The sequence below is a fragment of the Equus przewalskii genome, chromosome X (genome assembly GCF_037783145.1).
Source record: "Equus przewalskii isolate Varuska chromosome X, EquPr2, whole genome shotgun sequence".
NCBI lineage: Eukaryota > Metazoa > Chordata > Mammalia > Perissodactyla > Equidae > Equus > Equus przewalskii.
This window is the reverse complement of record NC_091863.1, coordinates 108,458,554-108,477,552: the sequence shown is the minus strand read 5'-3', so window position 1 is coordinate 108,477,552 and position 18,999 is coordinate 108,458,554. Positions and strand designations below refer to the sequence as shown.

Sequence of the window (18,999 nt, the reverse complement as noted above, 5' to 3'; positions counted from 1 at the left end):
GCTTCAGCAGCCCAGGGTTTCACCAGTTCAGATCCTGGACGTGGACATGGCACCGCTCATCAGGCCATGCTAAGGCGGCATCCCACATGCCACAACCAGAGGCGCTCACAACTATAATATGCAACTATGTACGGGGGGAGACAATAAAATAAATAACTAAAACATTAGCAACAGTTGTTAGCTCAGGTGCCAATCTTTTTTAAAAAATATTTATTTATTTATTTATCAGGTGCCAATCTTTAAAAAAAAAAAAAAAAAACAACCTTACCATAAATGTTTGAAGCCCACCAATCAAAACCTACCCTGCCAGTGTTTCCATGTGCCAGCCTGTTCTCCCGAACCTCTTAAATTTTTCCCCAAATCCTGAATCGGGGAGACAGAATCTGAGGGCATATGCCCCCTGTCTCCTGCAGGGCAATCTTGCAGAATAAAGCTGATCTCTTTTCCCAAAGGCTGGTGCCATAATTAACTGGCTGTTACGTGCATGGCGCAAGAGAACCCCAATTTTGTGCAGTAACAAAGGTACCCAGTAGAGGAATCTTATAACAGAGCCCAGATGAATTCTTATGTGGTAATTGCAAATGCCCTAGAGAATGGTGACTTCTGAAATGGACACTAAGTCACAAGAGAAGTATGTAGTTGAGGAGAACTGTTGCCCAGAAGCTAAATAACCTGCGTGTATGGATACCTTTCCCTTAAGATGATGGCCACTGGGAAAAAAAGAGAGAGAAAAAGAACTAAGGTACCAATCAGATGGTTCGTTTCAATCCTACCTCTCATCACTAAGCCTCCAACATTCATTAACAGGTTGGACAATGGGGGATCAGGCCATTTGGGCACTTCCCCATTTGGGCAAGAGCATTCCCTACTGGATCCTAGGAAGTCTTCTCATATTCCCTAACCTGGCTTGTGTGGGCCGTCATCCTTTCTCTTCTAGAAATCCTATCCTAATCTCCCAAACTGTCAAGCACTGTGCAGGATCTGACATTTGATCCTACTTACAAACTAACAAGTTAGCTTGTTATTGTTTCATGGATCCTGGCAGAAGACACAAGGCTGCAGAATCAGAGACAAGGCCCTTTATTATTCACTGTAAAAGTAGGAGCCAGAGTGTTTGTATTGTGCTTGTGCCAGTCCCCATGCACCCAAGTCCCATGGGAGCAATGCAAAGGGACCATCATGGGTGCCTTCACACACAGTGGATGTGTTGAGACACTGAGCTTAGGGGATTCACTGCTTTTATAAAAAGCGGAAGTGAGCTTGCTCTTTGGGGTAAGACAGTGCGGCCCTTGAGGTGAAAAATGACTAGGGTAAAGAGTGGCTAGGGCCTTCCCCAGCAAGAATGTGCAGGGACCCACACAACCCATAGTGAATTGCCTCTCCCAACAGATACAAGCCAAGAGAAAATATGGTAAATCACATGTATGGCAAAGGATTTGTATCCAGAATATAGAAAGAACTCTCAAAACAACAGTAAAAGAAAAACCCAATTTAAAAGTGAGCAAAAGACTTGAACAGATGCTTCACAAAAGAGAATATACACGTGGAAAATAAACACATGTAAAGATGTTCAGTATCTTTCTATTAAGAAAATTCAAATTCAAACCACCATTAGATACCACTACAGGTTTTCAGATGGCCATCTTCTCCTTGTAGCCTCACATGATGGAGAGCAGAGAGAGAGAGAAAGAAAGTTCTCTCCTATGTCTTCTTATAAGGTCACTAATACCATCATGAGGGCTCCACCCTCATGACGTAATTACCTCCCAAAGGCCCTTCTAATACCATCACATGGGGGATAAGAGTTTCAACATATGAATTTTGGGGACACACACACACACAAAGTCCATAGTAATACCTACTAGAATGGCTAAAATTAAAAATACTGACAATACCAAATGCTGACAAGGATGTGGAGCAACCAGAACTCTCCTATATAGCTAATAGGAATGAAAAATGGTACAGCCACTCTAGAAAACAGCTTAGCAGTTTCTTATTGAGTTATGCATACACTTACCATATGACTCAGCAATCCCATTCCTAGGTATTTACCCAAGTGAGTTGAAAACTTATGTTCCCACAAAAACTTGTACACAAATACATATAACAGCTCAATTCATAATTGCTAAAAACTACAAAAAAAACAAATATTGTTCAATGAGTGAATGGATAAGCAAACACTGGTACATCCATACAATGGAATACTACTTGGCAATAAAAAGGAATGAAATATTGATATACTTAACAATTTAGATGAAAATCAAAGGCATGCCAAGTGAAGAAGCCAGTCTCAAAGGTTACATACTATGTGATTTCATTTATATGACCTTCTCAAAGGATAAAACTGGAGTGATGGCGAGATCAGTGGTTGCCACAGGGTAGTGATGGGGGGAGGGTGTAACTTTAAAGAGATTACAGAAGGGAGTTTTTTGGAGAGTGATGCAACTATTGTGTAACAAGACTGTTAAAATTCATGGAACTGTGTTCCCTTCTCCCCCAAAAAACCCTACCATTCCCAGCTTCCCTTACCACTAAGTTGTAGACATATGACTTAGGTTTATGCCATTGTGCTAGGCTTTGATTTGGAACTAAGTTAAATGTGAAAAGAGGCAAGGCATGGGGGCATCCACTTTCTTCATGTGCAGCTGCAGAGTCAGATCCTGGGATCAATGCTAATATCAGCCTCTTCTCATGGTAGTAGCAGATGAAACGTGGTTCTGAGTTCTCCCTCACCTCTCCACCAGAGTTGGTCCAAGAAGCCCAGCATAGAGTCTCTTCCACTACCTTTCCCAGATTCCGTAACATACCTAATATACATGTAATAAATTTATGCTAATTTAAACTAGTTAAGAGTGGATTCTGTTGTCTGAAAGCAAGAACACTGACGGACGTATTTATGGATGACTGATGGTACTATTCAATTCTCAGCCCATGGCTTGCTTCTCAAACATACCATTTAATGATAACAATCAGTTATTAGCCATGACAAGCAACCATTTTAAGAGAGGAACACCTCAATGTCCTTTTAAAATAGATAAAGGAGGAGCTGTGAGCCCTTAAATGGCCAAGTACTCCATAAGGATTCCTTGGCACTTGAAGTGGTAAAATACTAAGTCCAAATACATTGGTCAGTTGATTGCAGAGAAGGCCATGACAATTCCTCCTCTCCCTGGATGTGCAGCCCTTTGCACTGGGACTTCTACATTCCTTCCATCAAGAGGTGGAGTCTTTTCCTCCACCCCCTTGGATCTGGGCTAGCCTGGGACTTCCTTTCACCTATAGAATGTAGTGGAGGGGATATTGCGGCAATTCTGAGCCTAGTGAAGAAGCCTTATAAGCTTCCACTCTTGTTCTCTTGGAATGCTGGGACCTGCATATCAAGAAGCATGGGAACTACATTTCCTGGAAAGCTTTGAAATAAATATGCTCTTGAGCCACAGTGCAACCAGAGCTTCTGATCATGAGGCGAGACCAGGCGTGACCGCTGCCCCCCTCCAAAGCTACCCTGGAAAATACTGACTTGCTATCTGGATCTGTCACAAAGGCCCAGTGGTGGCTGGGCCTGTGCTACCCAGGGCCACACATTGCTGGCATCTGGGCAGTGACTCAGAGTTTTGAAAAAGGGGAGAGAGGAGTTGGTGAACCCCATCTTCATATAAGCCATCCACAAGCCATCTCAGGGCAGCAGGTGTAGGGGTGTGTCTGCACTCACTCCAACACACATCTTCCAGACATCTTATTGCCATTTGATGAATTCTTGCTTCCTGTCAAAGCTGTCTTCTATGTTTACTCTGACAAGAACTCTGTTGTATAAAGGCATGTGTGAGTAGACAGAGGTGAGGTGAAGGAAGGTGTACCCATGGTGGTCAACCTAGGCCATACCCTCACATCCCACCAGAGGCAGCCCTACCCCTACATCCCACCAGGGGTAGACCTGCCCTCACATCCCACCAGAGGTTGACTGCCCTCACATCCACCACAGGCAGGCTTGCCCATCTTGGTCCACGAGGTCCCGTCTGTTTTGTCTTGAGGACTTTACATCAGCATCATATCCCACTGAAGCCTCATGGTCTACTGACAAAGATTCTCTCCTTGACCAAACTCTAGCCAGGCTCCTCTGAGCCCTCTTCTCACTTAGGCCTCAACGTTGGTCCATAAAGAAGCAAACAAACACTAACACAGTCTCTAGCAGCTCAAGGCCTCATCCCTAGGATGACCATACTCCCCCTTTAAGTACCTGTGTGAGAAAACTCAAGGCTGCCAAAAGAATTTACTATTTGTTCCAACCAACACCTGAAGATAGGGCCCCTGTCTCCCAGGCTCTGTAGGAGTGTGGGGCCTAACTTTGATAGGTACCAGTTAATAAACCCAGATGTGTTTCACATGGACCGACTCCCCTCACCTTACTTCCTGCTTTTTGTGATTTTTCACTTTCCTGACTCTACTGAGCCCCCATTTATTCCCCATCCAATTCCTTCGTTCGCCCTTTAAGACACCCAGTCACCTCTGTACAAAGGGAAGGTCAGTTCATGCTGGACTCTTCCCTCTTTCAGTAGTGTTTTACTGATTAAAATCTGTCCTTAGGGCACTTCAGTGTTTGGCTTTGTTTATCTTTGACACTACTGCCAAGAGTTATATGTATACAAATCTGCTGCCACTGTGTCATTCAAGTGGCATGAAGAAGGCATATCATAAAGGAAAAATGAATACACTTGATGCACTAATGGAGTGGGATTGTGGCCTTGTTTTCATTCCTGATACAGCTACTTCCTTTGCTGTTGCTATGAAGTTATTTGAAGTGAATTTTTTTAAAAAAAATTACAGGTGTGAAAAAGCATGTCCTCCTTAGTCAATACTTCCAGACCCAATGCCAGTCTAGGATGACAGAGCTGGTCTTGAGCATAATGAATGTTGAAGGTGCTGTCTAGAAGGTGGGGTTAACCTTCCAGAGCTCACCTTGTTGCCTGACTACTCAGGAATTCAAGGAAAGGCAGTGACAGGAAAGGGTTATGGGGGATGTATTTTAGAGGCCGAAGGCTTCCTCACTCATTATAAGCTTTCCACAATGAGATTGTGCGCACTGCGTTTATGATCACAGATTTTCAGGCTTGAAGCCTCCCACCTGTGAGTCTGTGTAAGTTGGAAGGAGAGTCCAGGGCTTCTGCTCAGGGGCTTGGGGTGATTGTTTCTGTCTGACCATCCCTCATCACAAGCAGTGGCTTATCTTGGTGTACCGCTGTATAGGGTGTGTGTGCGTGTGTGTGTGACGGGGTGAGCATGTACCCATACTGGGCCTGCTGCACTGGTATCTGCTTACGTGGTGAGGTAGGGAACAGGCGTCCTACTAGTACAAGGCCACCTCAGCAATTCACAGTTGCCATCCCAGAGAGAATGGCATAGGAGTTGAGTGTGCTCTTTACAAGATGTAGGACATCATCATTATGGCAACAAGCTTCTTGTCAGTGTCCCTTTACCCCCCATCCCAGTTCACAAAAGAAGAAATGGTAGCTGATGAGTGAGCATAAGGGGGAAAAAATGTTTAACTTCATCAGTAACCAAAGAACGTGGCCCTTATTGTCTATTACCCACTATGCTGTGTCTTTCCTCTCTAACACCTTGTCCAACCCGTAACTACCAGTTTATCAGTTTCCTTTGTTTTTGGCATGCCCCGTCTCCCTAGAACTTGAGACTTGGGAGAGTAGAATAATCTCTGTCTTATTCTCTGCTGGGTTCCCAGTGTACGGAGTATGACAACAAATCAATGCTCAAAATATATTTCTTTTACATTTGATTGGTGAAGAGGTACAATCTAAAACAACTATGATGTAACATGTTTCCTGTCAAATTGGCAAGGATTTTAAAAGATAAGAACAGCGTTGCAAATGACAGGGTCAAGGCAGCATTCTCTCACACTTCTGGGGAGAGTGTAGTTCTTGCCGTCTTTCTGGAAAGCAACTTAGCAATATGTGTCCAAAACCTAAAAGGATTACATTGCCATTGAGGCAGCAATTCCTCCTCTAGTCATTGATAACCTAAGCTAAGGGGCTTATCAATGGTATTGAAGGGGAACAGAATTTGCCAGCGCAAAATATGCCTCTTTGGCTTATTGATTATTTGGGGCTGATTATTTTTGAGAGTCTGCAGACACAGGAGAAGCTCTGAAGACCAAATAGAAGTTATCCTTTTGTAAGAGACATTTACATTTATAAGGGAATCTCCATTTGTAAGGGTGTCCCCCTCTCTGTACCAGAAAAAGGAGATGATTAATCTCTAGCAACTCTTATCGATGGAGAAGGCAAGGACTTAAATCTGCATAATAACCTTACCCTTGTTTACGGTGCTTTTCCTGGTCATCTCCCATAACTGGCTCCCACCCTGCTCCCAACATCGTCCTTTGTCTTTAGTTGAAGATGGTATTTAAGATGATGGCTTGTGACGTTTGGGGGAATTTCTTAGTTTTCCTAGGTCTCTCCCATATATACAGGAAGCACACATGTTGTTAAACTTGTTTGTTTTTCTCCTGTTGATCTGTCTTTTATTACAAGGTGAGGGGTCTCAGCCAAGAACCTAGAAGGGTACAGGGAAAATTATTTCTCCTCCCCTACAGTATGCCCCCAAAATATAACCACAATGAAGTATACTGTCCATGATTTTTGTAATAATTAAACATCAGAAAATAATGCCATAGAAGAACATATAACACTTAGGAAAGATCTTTACAGGATTTTGTTACAAAGAAGAAATAAGATAGTATGTAGAGAAATACTGCATTTAAAAATTTTATTTACATTTAGGTAGAGGAGAAAACTAACGTAAACAAAGTGCCATAATGTTCTGAGTGGTTGTCTGAGGTACAGGATATCAGGTGATTTTTATTTTCTACTATTGGCTTATCTATATTTTCCAAACGTTCCACACTTTTGTAATAAGAGGCAATTCGAATTTACTAAACTAGAGCAGCTTTGCCCCCTGCTGGCTGATTCAGTAATTGTCGGCCTTTAGTCTGAAGGAGGAATGTTACCCACTGAAAACGAAGAGAAGATACTACTGCAGGCTTTAATCCCAAGGCTGAACTTTCAAGATTCATAAGTCCTTTAGTAGGACAAGTGTTTGTGTCCTAGAGGAGCGATCTTTTGGAATTCTAGCAGTTATCTTTGACCATATGATGACAGTATGCTCTCAGCTGCCATGAGACATAGAGAAACACCAACAGCAGGAAGAGGAAAATGGGTTCCAGGATCAGCTGGTCGCTTGTGGCAGGGCCTCTGCAATCAGAGGGCTAAAGAGGGCAGGCAATTGGAATTGGGGTGGGGGCCTTGGGGTTGGAGAAGAGGGGGGACCCACTGAAGTGAGAGTTACAGGGCAAAATGGATTTAGTGACTGGCTGTGGGGGACTAGTAAGAGGGTGAACTTGAAAAGGACTTGGGATGGATGAGTGGGAAAAGATGGTGCAACCAGCAAGAGGGCCAAAAGGAGCAGAGTCAGAGAAGTAAGGAGCTCTGGTCCAGGCCAGCAGCCGCTGAATCCAGCCAGGCAGCCTTCTTGGGGACACAATCTCCCTTATCACGATGTCAGGGCACCCTCTCCCCATTTCTTAGGGCTTCAGATTTTACTAGGATCCCTGAAGAAACTGGAAAATTTCCCAAAACAATGGTTTTCAAGCTTTCTGTGAGTGGCGTCCTACCTGACTACGATTTTAGGGACCTCTTCAACCTCAACTCCTAATGCACAGTTTCGTGTGAGGATCTCTGATCAGCTCCAATGTGTGGTGGAATGGAAGGGCCTGGAGCACCCATACCGTATATCTACTGTTTAATACGTTGATTTTATGACTTGCTGTTTTGGCGTGGCCATTTCCCCATATCTTTATAGAGGCTTTGAAAACAGGATGAATTTTTGTTTTGTTTTGCTGAATGTGTATTCTGGCTGATCCTTTTCTCTTTAACTACTGGCCCCATGGATGAGTATTTATTTTTGTTTTTAGGCTTGTTGCTGCTCATATCTGCTTGTCAGAGAACCTAAGTAGCCACTGTGCCTCACCTGATGGAAGGCAAAGCAGTATCAAAGGTTTTCATCCTAGAAGCAGGGAGCCCATAAGGCTTTGGCACCTGCAGGAAGCCACCCTGATTGCAGGGCTTCTGGCACTTTCCAGCCTACTGCTACATATAAATCATCGATAAACATGAGATTGCAATTAAGAAGAAACAAAGCACTTTGAATGAGAGACAGCAGAAGAAAAACAGCCCAATCAAACCTGAAAGGGCCTCAGATATTGAAAATGTGCTTTAGTCTGAGAAAGGAATGTACTGCTCCACTCATTTTGCAGACCTAGAATGTAAAACTGATATCTTGCATATGTTTAAAGAAATAAGCGAATACCGGAAACATGAACAAGGAATAAAGGGCTACCAAAAATGATCAGATTTCTTCTTTCTCTTCTCTCACTGAAAGATTCAGTCCAAAAGCAATTAGGTGAGGCTAAGCAATGTAGGTATTTGTGTTGGAGGAGCTAGGGTGACCCTGCGTTACGTGATGTCAGAGCTTGAGCAGGGTGAGCAGAGCAGCCACGTAGGGGAATGGTGGTGGTGATGGTCTAATGTAGTGTCAGAGCCCAGTTAGGGTGAGGAGAGCAATTTCATCGGAGAGAAGAATAATGGCATTGGCCCAGGATTTTAGAACCTGAGGGGATGCTGAGGGTATCCATGCAGGGAGGTGGCCTGGCATGGTGTCTCATGATCTGACTGCAGTAAAGAGGGCAGCTACATGGGTTGGGAAGTAACTGTTACAGGTCAAATTGTGTCCTACCAAAATTCATATGTTGAAGTCTCCTGTAGACTGAATGTTTGTGTCACCCCAAAATTCATATGTTAAATCCTAACACCCAATGTGATGGTATTTGGAGGTAAGGCCTTTGGGAAGTTATTAGGTCATGAAGGTGGAGCCCTCTAGAATGGAATTAGTGCCCTTAAAAAAGAGGCCCCAGAGAGCTGCCTTCCCCCTTCTGCCATGTGAAGACACAGTGAGAAGACAACTGTTTGTGAACCAGGAAGTGGGTCCTCATCAGACAGTGAATCTGCCAGTGACTTGATCTTGGACTTCTCAGCCTCTAGAAGTACAAGAAATAAATGTCTGTTGTTTATAAACCACCCAGTCTACGGTATTCTGATATAGTAGCCCGAATGGACTGACAAAGTTCTAACCCCCAGTACCTCAGAATGTGAACTTATTTGGAGATAGGATCGTTGCAGAGGTAATCAAGTTAGGACGAGATTGAGGGTGAGCCCTAATCCAATATGACTGGTGCCTTAATGAAAATGGTAAATCTGGACACAAAGATACATACATCTAAAGCCAAGGAGAGCGCCAGGGAACAGATTATCCCTCATAACTTTTCAAAGGAATCAACCCTGCCCACACCTTAATTTTGGACTTCTAGCCTCCAGAACTCTGAGACAATAAATTTCTGTTACTTCAACTACTCAGTTTGTGGCACTTTGTTACACCAGCCCTAATAAACAAATACAGTAACCCAGCACAGGGTTTTGGAGCCTGAGCTCTGTAGGAAGGGAGCCCACACAGTAGGGGGGGGGGCAAGGTGGGTATTGGTGAGGATGGCCTGGTGTGGGGTGTCAGAGCCTGAACTGGGTAAGAAGGGTGTCCATGTGGGAGCCAGCCCAACACAGGATATCAGAAGCCAAGCACATGTGGTAATCATTTCACAATGTATCAAAACATCTAGCTGCACACTTTAAATACAATTTTTATATGTCAATGATATCTCAATAAAGCTGTTTAAAATATAATTTGAATTAGGATGGTGCAATATGCTACAGAATTACACAAAAGGGAAACCTCTCTGTAGCTGAAAGATTTCCAATGGGCTTAGTAAAACATATCCTGATTCCTACCTTCATTTTTCTGGAGTGAAAGGAGAAGTCGGCCTTCAAATGCCCTACAGATACACTCATCACTAACCTTGGTACATGTTTGGGCAAAAAAAAAAGAAACCAAGCACAATGAGAAGGGCTCTCATGGGCAAAGGATGGGAGGTTGGATCCTGGCAAAGGATGTTAGAGCCTAAATGCGGTGAAGATGGTCTGTGTGGGGGCAGCCTGGCACGGAGTGTCTGGGCTTGAGTGAGATGAGATGGGCATCCACAAGGAAGGGTGAATCAGTGTGGAGTAGCAGAGCCCAAGTGGGGTGAGGGCAGCACCCATGCTAAGCGGTGGCAAGGGTGGCAGTTAAAATCTTTTTAAAAGGTCTAAGACTTCACACTGAAAACTACAAAACATTAATTGTGTCTTTTTATTGTGTATTTTTGATGCCTTGACACCTGGGGCCTTGCTGACACTGGGGACTGCCCTCCCAGGCTTAGCCAATTCCTAGAGAGAGTAAGGGACTGGCCTGTGAGCAGGCCTTTCAAAAGCAAACCAGCCAATCCAGGACCCATACCACCAACCCCCAACCACCTGCTTTATGGGGCTATCACACTTGCACACAATATCACCTGCCCTAATCACTGCATTGCCAGGTACCAGGCAACCAGGGACAGCCTCTATGCCCCAGAGCCCACTGAAATTATTCAAACCAACCAATCTTAAACCTGCCTACCTGCCTTGCCCATTCTTTCCCATAGAAACCACAGTAAAGACTCTTGCCCCCCATTTATCCCCTCCCTCTTCCTCCTGACCAACCCGGGCCTTCCTCATGTGGCTCTCCCATGGCATGGCATGACCCTCCTCTTGGGAACTATAACAAACTATCTTTTCAATGACAATCATCTCCTGATCTGTTGGCCTTATCATACCTAAATAATAATAAAACCTATATTACAGTAAGAAGACCTGAATAAACGGATATACATACCAGAATCATAAATTGGAAGACTCACTATTGTGAAGCTATTTCCCCATAATAAATATATAGAAGCAACACAATTCTGATGAAAGTGTCAACTTAAGCAAATTTGCCTGTTATTTTACCCTCAAAATGAGTTTATTCAAGAATAGCCAAAAGAATTGCAATTTTGGGATGTGTGTGCCATGGCAAACCATAGGCAAATCCAAAGAACAAAGGAAAGGAGGTTGCTTTTATAGAGAAAAAGGGGAAGTAGGGAGGGACTGTCTAAAAGAAAGTCCATTGGGGGAAAGTCACAGTTCAGGGTGGCAACGTCTTCTTATTGGCTGAGCTGCAGCATCTCATTGGCTGGACTTCTGCCCGGTAGGGAGAGAAATCTTCCTTCAGTAGTAAAGTAGTTGTACTTCCTATGGGACATGCAAGGGTAAATCTCTTCCCGTTTGGAGTAATTAACGATGTATGATAGAGTGTGAGAGCTCCCCCTACAGGCCTTCCCGACTCCAATTTAGTTGAGGTTTCTCATTCATTTCACAAAAACCAGAGCAGTTTTGTTTTTGTACATGTGTGAAAATTGACATGCTATTTCTAACATTTATATGAAAATGCAGAAGGCCAGAAATAGCCAAGGCAATCTTGTCTTGGATTACTTGGGTTAAATCACCAGATATCAAGACCTACTATAAAGATACATAATTAACTCAGTGTAGTAGTTGCATGAGGATAGACAAATTGACCAATAGAACTGAACAGAGATTGCAGAAAGAAACCCATAGATATAGTAACCTGATTTATGACACTCTAGTACACTGAGAAAAGGATGTCTTTTCAATAAGTGGTGCTGGGTCAGTTAGATATCCAAATGGAAAAAAAATTGAACCTTGACCCCTATCTTACCTGATGCACAAAAATTAATTCCAGATGAACTGTTGATCCAAATGTGAAAGGTAAAACAGTAGAGTTCGTAGGAAAGCATCTTCATACTCATGATCATGACATAGGCAAAGATTTCTTAAACAGGGCACCGAGTGCCGAAACCTTAAAGGAACAAAAATATAAGATGGATTATGTTAAGCTCATAAACATCTGTTTATCAAAAGACATCATTAATAGATTTAAAGGTAATCCACATAATAACAGAAGCTATTTGCAATGCATATATCTGACAAAGGATTTGTGTCCAGTGTATATAAAGAACTCTGTAAAAAATAATTATAAATAAGAAAAAGACTGGAAAAAAGTAGAAACATGGACAAAAGACATGAACAGATATTTCCAAATGGCCAGTAAACATATGAGAAAATATTTAGTTTCATTACTCATCAGAGAAGTGCAAATTAAAACCACAATGGGATACCACCACATAACCACAAGAGTGGCTAGATTGAACACAACAAAAAGCACCAGGTGTTTGTGATAATGTGGAGCAGGGAGAATTCCCATACCCTGATGGTAGGAGTATAAATTTGTGCAAGCACTTTTGAAAACCAGTTGGAAAATTTGAACAAGTGCATTCCCTATGACGCAGCAATTCTACTCCAAGGTCTATACCTGACAGAAATGCGTTCATATGTTTACCAGTAGATGTGTTCAAGAATGTTCATCCTAGCACACTTTGTAATAGCCCCAAATGGGAAGCTTACCCAAATGCCCGTGAAAAGTAGAACACATAGATAAATTGTATATAATCGCCTAATGGGATACTAAACTGTATGAGAATAAATGGACAGGATATGGATCATTCTCACAAACGTAACATTGAGCAAAAGATGAGAAATGTATAAGAATACATATGGTCTGATTCTATTTATATAAAGGTCAAAAACATGCAAAACTATTGTGTTAGGAGTCAGAACAGCGGTTTCTCTCAATGAGTCGTGACTGGAATGAGGCCCGAGTGGGGCTTCTGAGGTGCTGGTAATATGCCATTTCTTGATCTGGGACCTGCTTATACAGATGAGCTCAACTTTTGAAAATTCATGCACTACACTCTTAAGATTTATGCTCACTTCTGTGTGTCTGTTATGAAGCAATTTAAAAAAAATTTACCCTAAAGAAAATGTAAGAGAATAAGATGAATATTTATCTTGTCTCTGGAAAAAAATCTTTAGCATAGTGACAACATAACTAAAAAATAAAACACTAATAGTTTTGATGAGTTAACATTTTGAAATTTGTATTTGTCAAAAGAAATTTAATGAAAGAAATTGAGAAAATCTTTTCCAGAGGATTACAGATGTTTACTGTGTTGAGTTAATAAAGACTTCATATAAATAGATTTTCTTTAACAAGAAAAACAATCTGAAGTTAATTGACAGATTATGGGGAAGGAAGAAAGAAAAATAATAAGGAAAATGTGAAAAAGGCCACACATTATTGGTAATCAAAGAAATGGAAATGAAATTAATTATTAGGTACCCTTTTGCTTATCAGATATCATGGTTATCAAATGATAATTACTTTTAGTAGGGGTGTAATGATATAGGCTGCCTTACACTCTATTAACAGAAGTGGAAATTGATATAACCATCCTGGAAAGCAATCTAAGAAAATCTATCATGAGTCTGGAGAATGTTTATGCATTTGATAAAACATTTCCATTTCTAGACATCTAAAAGTATGAGCACAAAAGCAGCTAAACGTATATAGGGAAATGTTTATTATAGCATTCCTTAAAATAGCAAAAGAAGTAGAAACAAATTAATATTGTCCAACTTGGGAATGTTTGATAAACTGTGGTATATCCACAGACTTGGATATGCAAACATTAAAAACCATATCTTTGTCAGAAATTTTTAGCGATATGGGATAAATATGATACAGAATTATTGAAAAGATCAGGACACAAAACCCTATCAAATTGTAACTATGTGTAATATATGTGTGGGTATATTATAGAGACAGAGAGAGAGAGACTGAAAGAGAGTGAGAGAGAAAAAAAAATGTTAACAGTCATGTAGTATATTAGTCAGCTCAGGCTGCCATAACAAAATACCACAGACTGGGTGGCTCAAACAACAGACATTGATTTTCTCGCAGTTCTGGAAGTTAGAAGTCAGAGACCAAGGTGCCAGCAGGTCTGGTTTCTCCTGAGGCCTCTCTCTGTGGCTTGCACTTCTTGCTGTGTCCTCACATGGTCTTTCCTCTGTGCAAGTGCATCCCCAGTGTCTCTCTGTGGGTCCAGATTTCTTCTTATAAGGACACCAGTCAGGTTGGATTTTGGCCCACCTTAGCGACCTCATTTAACCTTAATCACCTCTTTAAAAGCCCTATCTCCAAGAACAGTCACATTATGAAGTAGCAGGGGTTAGGACTTCAACAAATGAATTTACAGGAGGACACAATTCGGCCCATAACACATAGGTCCCGAGTTTTCTACCAAATGCAGCAGGGAGCACAGGGGTGTTAGACACCAAATGTGAGAAGGCCCAGGCAGGGCAGAAGCAGGAGGGCCTTGATCATCTGCTGGAGGTTCGTGCACCCTTAACACAAAAGGAGGAAGGAGGGAGAAGGGTCCTTGAGGAACAAAGACCTAATCACCACCTCAAAGTCACATGGCTTTTTCATTTCCTACAAACAATCGCATAATCATGCCTGTGTGAAATATATGTAATAAGGGGGAAAAAGAAAAATATTTAGAACTTACTAAAACAGAGCAACTGCTGCCCCCTGGTGGCTCATTCAGTAATTGTCTGTTTGAGGTGAGTAAATAATGCTGCAGTCCTGTGCTCCGGCTGCAGAGCAGGTACTACCACAGTCTTAATCCCAGGGCCCAAACCAAGACTCATTGACTCTCTGAGTACCACAAGGGTCCTGAAATTCTAAACGCTCCCCCTTTGGTCGTGTGGCAATATGCTCTCAGGTGCCATGAGACATAGAGAAACACCAACAGCAGGAAGAGGAAAATGGGTTCCAGGATCAGCTGGTCGCTTGTGGCAGGGCCTCTGCAATCAGAGGGCTAAAGAGGTCAGGCGATCGGAACTGGGGCAGGGGCCTTGTGGTTGGAGAAGAGGGGACCCACTGAAGTGAGAGTAGGGGGCAGAACGGATTTGGTGACTGTCTGTGGAGGACCAGTAAGAGGGTAGACGTGAAGAAGACTCGAGATGAGTGGGAGAAGGTGTTGCAACTAGCAAGAGGCCCAAAAGGAGCAGAGTCAGAGAAGATGAGCAGTTCAGTTGTGGGCCAGTAGCTACTGAATCCAGCCAAGCAACCAAAGCCTTCTCATAGACATGCTCTGTGTCATCATGATGTCAAGGGCCACCCCCCCCCAAGTTCTTAGGGGCCCATGGTTTTCTCTTGAGGATCCCTGAGAGGCCCTAGAATTGTCCATAAATAGTGGCTTCCCAGCTGATCTCTCCTTATTTACTGAGTATAACAAGGAATGGGCAGCATTGGGCCTGCGCCCGGGCCTGAGGCTGAGACTGGAACTGCCCTTATCTCAGGATGCTTGGATAGTCAGGTTTGACCAGGAGAAGAAATATAAGGGTGGGAAGAGAACTCTGACATAGGAACACTCTCCTATGACTCAGGGTTTAATGTCGTGGCAAGGACCCGTGGAGCCGGTGTTAATATGCTACTGAGATGGTTACCTGAGGCTGGGGAGTGGGCAGGACAAACAATGGCCACAATAAATGAAGTGGACATGCCAGAACTGATTAGATATTGGGGAAGAAGTCAGAAAGTTCAAAGTCAGGGATGGAGCAATGTTAGAATGGCTTTTTTATTTCTTACAAACAATTGCATAATCATGCCTGTGTAAAATGTGAGTCCAGATAAACTGCCACATGACTATGTTCCCTGGGGAGGTTCAGAAGACATTCCTTCAGCAGGAATGCACTGGTAAGCAGGGGCACCAGCTTCTTTGAGAAGAACGATAGTGGTTGTCTTCTGTAGACCAAGATTGACAGTGGGAGATGCCGTGGTGGAACTGGGCCCCTCAGTAGCAATGGAGATAATAGGATTCTGGTATAGCAGAAGCCAAAGATGATATTTAACTGACCTGAGCAAGACTGAAGTAATTTCCAAAATGGGCCATGTTAGGGGCTGATTGTGTCCCCCCAAAATTCATATGTTGAAGTCTTAACCCCTACTTCTGAACATCACTGTATTTGGAGATAGATTCTTTAAAGAGATAATTAAGTTGAAATGAGTCGTTAGGGTGGGCCTAATCCAATATGACTGGTGTCCTTATAAGAAGAGGAGATAAGGGCACAGACACGCACATAGAGGGAAGATCACGTGAAGACACAGGGAGAAGATGGCTATCTATAAGCCACGGAGAAAGGCCTCAGAAGGAACCAACCCTGCCAACACCTTGATCTTGGACTTCTAGGCTGCAGAACTGTGAGAAAATAAATTTCTCTTGCTTAAGCCACCTAGTCTGAGGCTTTGTTATGGCAGCCCGAGTAGACAGGTCAGAAGGCTGGAGGAGTGACCAGAATGCCTTGACCTGCAGAAATCTATAGTGATGTTTAATGGACACGGTATCTTAGGGATAAGAGAGATGGACAGCCAACTGGGGTGATAGTTGACTTGTATACTCTATAGATATTTAAAGCTGGGAGCAAAAAGCTAATGTCAGCCACTACAATGGAAAATCATGATCCTTCATCCAGTTTCCAGATCTAAATTGGTTCACAGATCCAGAGTCCAGCGATTGAAGGGAAGTCGGTGCCCTTGGGGAAGAACTCTGCAATGCCACTGAAAGTATGTACAGTAAGTATTCCCCCATGCTTCGCCAAAGGTGCCAATGTCCATTTACCTCGAGTTATATGGGAAGGAGGTTGAAGCAAGCTGATAACTCACCAGGGCCAGCACTCATAGGCGTTGGAGGACAGAGAAGCTGAAGGTGGAGACAGGACCGTAGTATGCTGCTATGGACTGAATGTTTGTGTCCCCCTAAAATTCGAATGTTGAAGCCCTAGTCGTCAGTGTGATGGTATTTGGAGGTGGGGCCTCTGGGAGGTAATAAGGGTTAGACTAGGTCATAAGGGTGGAGCCCTCTGTCTCTCTCTCTGTCTCTCTCCCTCTCTGCCTGCCTGCATGGACCAAGAAGAGGTCATGTGAGGACATAACCAGGAAGAAAGCCCTCACCAAGCACCCAGTCATGCTGGCGCCCTGATCCTGGACTTGCAGCCTCCAGAACCGTGAGAAATAAGCGTTTGTTGTTGAAGTCACCCAGTCTATGGTGTTTGTTATAACAGCCTGAACTGACTAAGACATATGTCAAAGTCAGAAAAGACGAAAAGACATCAGCAGTGAGTATCCAGAAGCCAGACGTCAAGGTGAGACAGTATGTCAAGGCCAGTTAATACCCAGGAAAGTAGAAGCAGACATAATTCTAGTCAATTTTGTTACCCAACAGTTTAAGCCAACATGTGATAACTTTAAAAAATATGTTCATGAATTCCTGGGTGCTGGGTAGAGTACTAAAGGAATCTAAAGATGTCTATGGACATCCCTGTCTTTTGGGTGGCAGATGCCAAAAGAGGATACTTTCCTTTTCTACCACCAATCTCTTGTTTCTCATCAGTGGCAGAATCCTGGACTCAACAAGCTTAAGTGTTGACCTTATTTACATTCCTTCTGTTTTTACATTTTTTTAGAATGAGGCCATGATCTAAGGTGACCCAACCATCTCGGAAGTATCATCTAGTAAAACCACCTTGTTAATTTAAAATGCAAGGAGCTGGAGAAAACACACCTCTAACATTAAGAGGATTTTGATTGGCCAATATTTTCATCAAAGAAAAATATTATAAAGAGTGGCTATACCATTTTTTCAAATCCGTGTCTACCTAACAAGGTTTTATTTCATTTCCTAGCACCCACCTTTCAATACAGAAAATCCTCAGGCCTAGTGAATCCTGATGAGACAATCTTAGCATTGCTTTGGCAGCACCTGTGAAGCCGGCCTGGCTTAAAGGATGGTGTTGCCCTTGGTTTAAAATCTTCATAAATGAGTGCTGAGTGTTTGCTGCTATTCATTATGTGAGCGCTCTTGAGAAAGGAATTTTAGTAGCGACATTAACGGAATTCCTGTAAGCGCTTTAGTAAGTCATAACCCGTGCAACAGATACTTAGCAAGAAGCCTGGGGTGGAGCTTTCTTTCTCTTCTAGGGCTACAGTAACCATCTGTTCAAGATTATTGTTTTCCATTATAGAAGAGAGTTTTATTCTGCACATGATTTTTTTAACCTACCAGCTTACACCGAGTTATGCCCTCATACTGAGATAAAAGCTTGGTAGGAAGCATTCACGTCAGATCTCAGGGCAAGGCCCAGTTCACTCCAGTGGGGCCACACAGACTGTGCGGATCTGAGAAGTGGAGCTGGAGTCTTCCCACGAGGAGCAGGGACAGGCATTGAGGGACAGATACAGCTGTGGAGTCCCAGACAAGGAGGCAGCCTTAGGTGTGGCTGTGTGATCAGAGTGAGTTGAGGGGTTCCAACCTGAAGTGACAATAAGCGTATTGACAGACTCTTCAAGCGGGGAGTAAACTAGAACCTCCACAGAGTTATTCTGAGGAACCAAGGCCCTGCTGGCCAAAGGGGGAGGGAAGTTACCGAGTGGGAAGAATAAAGGGACCTAACACTTACCTTGGACACCCCTGAGTGTCCACTGGAATCTCACTACTGCCTCATGATGATGCCTTCTCCCTCCTCTCTCTGACACACACATGTATAAGGAACCAGATGTAGAGGAAGGAACGTAGGTTTTAGAGTTCAGAAGACCTGGGTTCAAATCATGGTTCTGTCATTTATTTACCTGCTGTGTGACCTATAACACATTACTTGCCCTCTCTGATCTTCAATTCCTTCATCTATAAAATAGCAATAATAAGAGTATTTACCTTATAGGGTGTTTTTAGGATTAACAGAGGCAATGAAAGTGTAGTGAGTTTATTGAGGTGTCTCAACTCATCGGGGATATGTACATAAAATAGTTTCACTTTATTTATTTCATATTTCCCAGTAAATACCCCTCAACTGCGCTGTGCCCCTGATCGAGGTGTAATACCACTTTCTGATGAGGTATGAAACTCTTTGCCCTCATAATGTGGTAGGTTTTGGCAAGACCATGAGCCCCAGTCTTCTCTATCATTTTGGGACAATTCCTGGCCTTGCAGATATATGCCATATATAT

The 18,999-nt window shown here is 42.9% G+C and overlaps 1 long non-coding RNA gene across 2 annotated transcripts in view; it reads right to left on the bottom strand.

Annotated features, from left to right (window-relative positions):
* Positions 1-18,999, bottom strand: part of LOC139081008 (uncharacterized) — a 76,335-nt gene that overhangs the window by 32,983 nt on the left and 24,353 nt on the right. Inside the window, exons 2-3 of one of the 2 annotated variants that reach the window (XR_011535936.1) lie at positions 11,752-11,892; positions 6,327-6,567 (exon numbers count right to left, since the gene is read on the bottom strand). This is a non-coding gene — a long non-coding RNA (uncharacterized lncRNA). The remainder of the gene's footprint in view (positions 1-6,326; positions 6,568-11,751; positions 11,893-18,999) is intronic. The other variant, XR_011535937.1, reaches the window with a different exon arrangement.